Source organism: Schistocerca piceifrons, chromosome X (genome assembly GCF_021461385.2).
Source record: "Schistocerca piceifrons isolate TAMUIC-IGC-003096 chromosome X, iqSchPice1.1, whole genome shotgun sequence".
NCBI classification, from domain to species: Eukaryota; Metazoa; Arthropoda; class Insecta; order Orthoptera; family Acrididae; genus Schistocerca; species Schistocerca piceifrons.
The window spans coordinates 313,038,038-313,045,832 of NC_060149.1; positions in this window are offsets into that span (position 1 = coordinate 313,038,038).

Genomic DNA, 7,795 nt, shown 5'->3' on the forward strand with positions numbered 1-7,795 from the left:
TTTATCTCAACAATCTCCGCCTCTTGCGCAATATTTATGATGTATCTGCTTGTGGCGTTGTTCCAATTACGAAGCTAAAGTGTTCCAAGTGCGCTTTATGAATCGGATGAAATATACTTCTTTGACGCATGTGTATATTTAGCGTACAACAATACGTACAGTGACTACAGCTTCTGCAATACATATGAGAGTCTTGGGAATAACGGATGATGTAGAAATGGATATAGATAAGGAGTCATTTACAATATTTTCCATCATATATGGTTCAGTAGCCCGCTGAAAGCACACGTAGAATGGCTATGAGCACTATGAGACTTAAATCTGAAGTCATCAGTCCCCTAGAACTTAGAACTACTTAAACCTTAAGGACATCACACACATCCATGCCCGAGGCAGAATTCGAACCTGCGACCGTAGCGGTCGCGCGGTTCCAGACTGAAGCGCCTAGAACTGCTCGGCCACATTGGCCGGCCACACTTATAAGTCCGCATTCATGAGCATGAACAACAGACCTGCGAACAATGTGAAGTTGTGTTCTCCTAGGAACAGGAATTTTGCGCTGTGTAGTACGTAATGCTCCCGGCGTCGTGCGTCGTCCCGTCGACACTGACAGAACAGTGAAGGTTTTTTTCCGACAGAGCGGAGTGGGTAGTGAGCCATCGCTTTACGTCAGGCGTTACAGGCCAGCTGGTCATAGACGAGTCTAATGCGTTGTATGCTGCGCTCTAGTGAAGCAGTTACTTCACGCCAAGTAAAATTTGTGTGAAAAATGGCTACAGATTTTGCTAAAACGCTACAAGTGCATTTCAGTGCCGAGGAAACTGTAAAAAGATAATTTGGATATAGAAGCGTACTGTTTACACCTATTTCTAACCCAAGCATTTAAATAACTCTTTAATCATCAAATCGATGTCACTGTAATGGTATAAATGAATGGCTTTATAGTCATAAATCTGAAATTAAAGCTAAACATAAAAAAATTGTGAAAATTTAAAAGCAGGACACACGTTAATAATAGCATTACAATTACTAGTACAAACCATCATCTTTTCGATAGAACATTGAAAAGGACTGAAATTATTTTCGCTCAAGAGGAAAATGCCATTTTACGTGAAGGTTTCAAGTATAATGTCGTCTCCAAACTCAGTGATTCGTCTGTTACTAACAGCTTTGTAATTGACCTCAAAGTAGATGTAGACATCCTCAAATCTGATAAGGTCTAACAGGGCAAGATTGTCCACGAGTGTAATAACATTAAACAAAAAGAAATTTCGTTAAAAGCTAACTTGTGTGCAAGAGAACGATAACTTTTTAATAATATTAATCGGAAATTGGAAGAAAATGATGCTCTAATAACTAAATATGAAAGAGGTAACTATATTGTTATTGCCTACGTAAAAGAATATGTAGATTAAACTACAAATAGGTTTTTGAGGGAAACGTCATCGTTGAGGTCATCACCGAGCCTACCGTTAACCTGCAAAAGGAAGTATGGCAATGTTTAGCTAATACTGACAGCTTATTCGAAAAGTTTAAAAGAAATGACTTGTCAATATGAATCCGTAGTCTCCAGTTCTTAGAAGTCAATATAAGCTACATAAACAAGACCACCCCACCTTTGCTTTAGTCAACGGGATAGGGGGTGCGCGCCGTAGTTTAGTTAGACAGCTTCTTCACAAAAACAAAGACTCCTTCGTTTCCGAACGCAGCTTTTCCGACAAAAATTGTAGTGACTTAATCAACAAAATAAAAACAACAAAATGTACACCACAAACTAGGTTGATCTCATTTGACATAGTAAGTCTTTTTACTAATGTACCTATTGAATTGACTTTCAACGTTATCGAGAAAAATTTATTACAGCACAAAAAAAAATTAGCTGAGTTATAAATCGCCCAGCTCATTAATTTCTTACAGGTGGTACTTAAATATAATTGTTTCACATTCAACGGCAAATTTTAAGTACAAACATATGGCCTAGCGATGATAGCTCTCTTGCCGGAATCGTAGCTGAAATCTTTGTTAATTCTCTGGAAAAGCTTGTTCAATAGCTCAGAATTACAAATAAAAATACGCTTTTATGTTCGTTATGTAAAAGATATAATTATTGCCTTGTATGGCAATGACATGACCAAGAATTAGAACAGTTTTTCAGCACGTTCAATAGTTTTCATGAGGAAATATGCTTTACAAAAGAAATCCAGAATGAAAACACAGAGCTTAACTTCCTCGATCTTAAAATATCTATAGCAGATGACTGCATCAACTTTAATGGAGATATAAAGAACATCTGCTGACAAAGAAAAGCAGCAATGTACGCAATTCCACCTTTGCAGAACATTTATATATTGCTGGTCATACCCCGAACGATTTAGAGGATACTGTAAGCTTACACAAAGAAGTAAAAGGGCGTAAAAAGAAAGAGCTCGAAAGTTTCAAACACTTAGAGAAAATCGACGGCTACATTTTAAATGATCAGCTTCATCTTGCAAGTAGACGTTTCCTGGAAGGCTCTACTTCTTGCCGGGTAGCTATGTTTACCGCTCCGTGCTGGCCTCAGCGCGGTGTTTGATTCCTCAAAATACTATGTTCAGTAAGAATACGTCTTTTATTTGTTGTTTTACAATGTACTCTTCGTCATCTACAGTTAAGTTGCCTTTCAACATTTTAGTAATGAACCGCTTCAGACCGACATCCCCTTTTTTATTTTTCAGTGTGTTTTCTTCTACCTAAAACATAGTGATTTCTAAGCATATGTACACTGCTTAGTGAGGTTTCGTTTATTCATTATTTTACTGAGTATTTAATTACGTACCCTCTTCTAGTATATTTGTTCATATGATGATGATGTCCCATACTCCGGATCAGCGCATACAGAACGCGCAGGAGCACCGCGTACGGGAGGCGATCTAAGGCTAGTGCCTCTACTCTTCAACCTGCACCGTACTAGGCAAGGTACTAGTGGAGATGGTTTGCCATTGCCTTCCTCCAACCATAATGGAGATGAATGATGATGATGAAGACGACACAACAACCCCCAGTCATCTCGAGGCAAAAGAAAGTCCCTGACACCGCCGGGAATCGAACCCGGGACCCCGTGCTCGGGAAGCGAGAAAGCTACCGCAAGACCACGAGCTGAAGACATTCTGTTCATAAATCATCCCATATCAGTATGAACCCTGACCGCTTCCTTAGCATGTTCAAATGTTCAAATGTGTGTGAAATCTTATGGGACTTAAGTGATAAGGTCATCAGTCCCTAAGCTTACACACTACTTAACCCAAATTATCGTAAGGCCAAACACACCCACCCATGCCCGAGGGAGGACTCGAACCTCCACCGGGACCAGCCGCACAGTCTTCCTTAGCATGATGCTTCACAAGTGATAATATAGCCGCCCTCCTTCTGCCCTTTTCTCTTACCCCAATTTGCATTCGTCCTTTAATATTTGCAGTTTCTCCGTCACAGTGCGTCCTTTTACGGTATTTCTTCATACCAGGTGTCAACTTAGAACTTCAAGTACACACTGATAATAATTCCCCGAAGCATATTTTCTTTGGCATGCGTGCTTGTTACAGTTGCGTATTCATGCACAAGTGTTTCACGTACGTTCTTGCACATACTGTAAACAGCTTGCTCTGTTTACCTAAGCCTGCGGGCTCTTAATAAGTCATATGAGATATGTCACACATTTTTACCCCTCTCCTCTCCATCTTTTCAACTTTTTAGTTAATGTGTTAATTAAAGTAATGAACATGTAATTGTATAATCAGACACGTTACTAATTGCAGCTACGCGCATACAGAACGCGCAGGAGCACCGCGTACAGGAGGCGATCTAAGGCTAGCGCCTCTACTCTTCAACCAGCTACCGCATGTCAGTAGCTGTACATGATCCGATAAAAAGTTTTGTTTTTAAATGTCATATATATACAAATCTTTCAAGAGGCGCACTACACGTTGTTGGATCCTTTGTCAAATGTGTGGTATTTTAAAAACTTTTAAGACAAAGATCTACAGTGGAGAGCTAGGTGATTAAGTGGCTGCCACGCACATGTACGAGTACTAGACAGAATCAACGACTCCGTCATCGGATATAGATAACATGTGATTCTGTGTAAGTATGCTTCACTAAAATTATGTGTAAACATTTTCTGTAATTTTGCTTATTGTAATGATACCATCTCTGCAGACTGGCAATGGCCAGGAACCGTTTGTGAAGAAGAGAAATTTGTTAACATCGAGTACAGATTTAAGTGTCAGGAAGTCGTTTCTGAAAGTATTTGTATGGAATGTAGCCATGTATGGAAGTGAAACATGGTCGATAAATAGTTTAGACAAGAAGAGAATAGAAGCTTTCGAAATGTGGTTCTACAGAAGAATGCTGAAGATTTGATGGGTAGCTCACATAACTAATGAGGAGGTATTGCGTAGAATTGGGGAGAAGAGGAGTTTGTGGCGCAACCTGACCAGAAGAAGGGATCGGTTGGTAGGACATGTTTTGAGGCATCAAGGGATCACCAATTTAGTACTGGAGTGCAGCGTGGAGGGCAAAAATCGTAGAGAGAGACCAAGAGATGAATACACTAAGCAGATTCAGAAGGATGTAGGTTGCAGTAGGTACTGGGAGATGAAGGATCTTGCACAGGATAGATTAGCATGGAGAGCTGCATCAAACCAGTCTCTGGACTGAAAACCACAACAACAACAACAACAATAACAACAACAATCATCTTTGTTCCACACACAATGTCGTAATATTTGTTCATAACTACAATACCTTCTGATGAAGACAATTTTAAAACTGGTACCACGGTCATGGTTCAATAAACCCGTATTTTGCCACTGGTTGCCTGTTATTTCCAATCCACTGAAGCTCTTGCATGCACTATTACTGAAGCGCACCCATGTTCTTTCTTAATGCTGACAGTTTCTCTGTGCCCCCAACAAATCTGGATCAAATAATGATCCATTACATGTTTATCTATCAGCAAAGCCAGCAGTTAGCTGTTCTCAGATATTTTATGTCTGTCACATATTTCAATTCAGTGTCCATATTAAGGCATTAAACGTATCCTCTTGCCACTGCCTTCATTCGACTCACCCCCAGAGCGCCATGTGCAACATCTCCAGCTTCTGGGGTCGGAGTAGAGGGGAAATAACAACCAGCAACAAAACACCGCACGGAGCATTGAGGCGGAGAACGAGAAATGTGCGTCTTCAAACCTGAGTCTGTTTCTTGTAAGCGCTCCTACCATCCACACTGAACAAACGACAAAACCTAGCTAAGTAGAAGATCCTGAACTGTGGCCAGAGTTTTTTCGCGAGCAGTAATAGGAAAACGACTGCGGTGTCTTCCGCGTAATGTTGACGACTGAGAAGCATATAGCTTCTCGTGTATCACAGTTATTATCCGAGCTAATAGGGAGCGACTAGAGCATCTGTGTTTGAGAGCTGTGCAATGTTTCTGGCATACTTCTGATCACCCTTTGTATGTGTAGCTTGTTTAATGGGTAAACTATTGGGTCTATCTTCAGAATGAACTTGGAATGATACTTCATTTTAACAATGAAAGTCTAAACCACAGGACAGGAAGGCCAATTATGGCGTCGACTTGTTCGTCCGTAGGCTTCAGTCCGTTGCTGCTTAAAATATGGCTTAAGTACTTTATGCTAGGTTGGAAGAATCTGCATTTGTCCAGCCAGCAGTGCAGGCCAGTTGATTTCAGCCTCTTGAATGGGTCTTACAGATTTGTGAAGTATTGCTCCTGTGTTGCTTCTGTTACGGTAATGTCGCTCAGGTAGTTTGCACTACGAGGTTCGAGGGTGAGTTAAATGAAAATTTGTAATAACAAATCGAAATTTCGCGCCGTTATCCTGTAAGTTTGTAAGCGTGCTACAAACAGCGTGCAGAATGGCTTGTAGGTGGCAGCATAGTGCAGATGCACACATACCGTCGCAAAATCAGTATAAAGATGGCCGCCCCACTTGCGACTTGCACCAGGGAAGAACAGCGTTCTGTTATTCGGTTTTTGCATCGTGAAGGTGTGAAACCTATTGAAATTCATCGACGAATGAAGGTTCAGTACGCTGATGCATGTCTGTCACAGCAGCAAGTCTACGAATGGAGTAAGAAGTTCGCAAATGATGTGACTTCCGTGGAAGATGCTCCTCGTCCAGGTCAGGAACAACGAGTTGTGACTCCACAGAACAATGCAGCAGTTGAAGCCATAGTGAAGGAAAACCGCCGAGTGACAGTGAATGACATTGCAGCATGTTTACAGATTAGTCATGGGTCAGCACACCACATTGTGCATGATGTGCTCCAGTTTCACAAAGTGTCTGCAAGATGGGTGCCACGGCAGGTGACTCCTGAAATGAGAGAACGACGTGTTGAAGCTTGTGAAGAACTTCGGCGCTTTGAATGTTGCTGGGGACGAAACCTGGACTCACTTCTACCAACGGGAAACGAAGAGGGCGAGCACGGAATGGCGCCATTCCTCATCTCCGAAACCAAAGACATTTCGTACAGAACCATAAGCAGGGAAGGTTACGCTGACTATCTTTTGGGATGAAAAAGACGTCGTTTTGGAGCATTAAATGCCTAGAGGGACCATTGTCACCAGTGCATCATGCACAGATATCCTAAAAAAAATTATCTGCGGCCTGCAATCAAATCAAAGGGAGGTGGATTGCTGTAATCAGGTGTCCTTTTGCAACATGACAATGCAAGGCCCCACACTGCCCGTACAACAGTTGCAACAATCACAGACCTGCATTTTGAGTGTCTTTCTCATCCACCATACTCACAAGACCTTGCCCGAAGTGATTTCCATATGTTTGGATCACTCAAAGACGCAATGGGAGGAAAGAAGTTCCGTTTTGATGAAGAGGTACGCCACGCGGTGCATGAGTGGTTGCACGGACTACCAAAAGAATTTTTTTTTTCTAAAGGCATTTATGCAGTTTGTAAGCGTTGGAGGACTTGCATTGAGCGTGGGGGAGATTATGTTGGAAAGTGATACAGCTTTGTACCACTTCTGCAGCCGGCCGGTGTGACCGAGCTGTTCTAGGCGCTTCAGTCTGGAACCGCACGACAGCTACGGTCGCAGGTTCGAATCCTGCCTCGGACATGGATGTGTGTGATGTCCGTAGGTTAGTCAGGTTTAATTAGTTCTAAGTTATAGGCGACTGATGACCTCAGTAGTTAAGTCGCATAGTGCTCAGAGCCATTTGAACCACTTTTTGTAATCTCAGATGAAAACACACACACACACACACACACACACACACACACACACACACACACACAAGCACACACACAAACATAGAATTTACTACTATCGGAATGCATTTAGTTTCTCCCAGTGTTCCATACCAGAGCGGCCATTCTGTCGGTTTCTGCAATATTTTGCTGCCTCGAGAGAGTATGGCGACGCACCAGAGCACACCACTTGTCATCCAGTGATTATTTTCGTTCTTCTTCGGTACGCTTGTCCCCGCCTGCCTTCACTATTTCGATACTGAGCATGTGATCTGTCGGGCTTCGCTCTCATTCCCTGGGGTCGTCTACAGGTTTTATTCGTCTCTGCTGTCGTGGCTGTTGGCTCTATAATAAGATACCTCCTAATATCGTGTCGGACCTCATTTTGCCCGGCGTATTGCAGCAATTAGACATGTAATCAACAAGTCATTGGAAGTTCCCTGCAGAAATATTAAGCCTTGCTACTTCTACAGCTGTCCGCAGTCAAGAAAGTGTTGCTACTGCACTAATTTGGACACGAACTGACCTCTCGA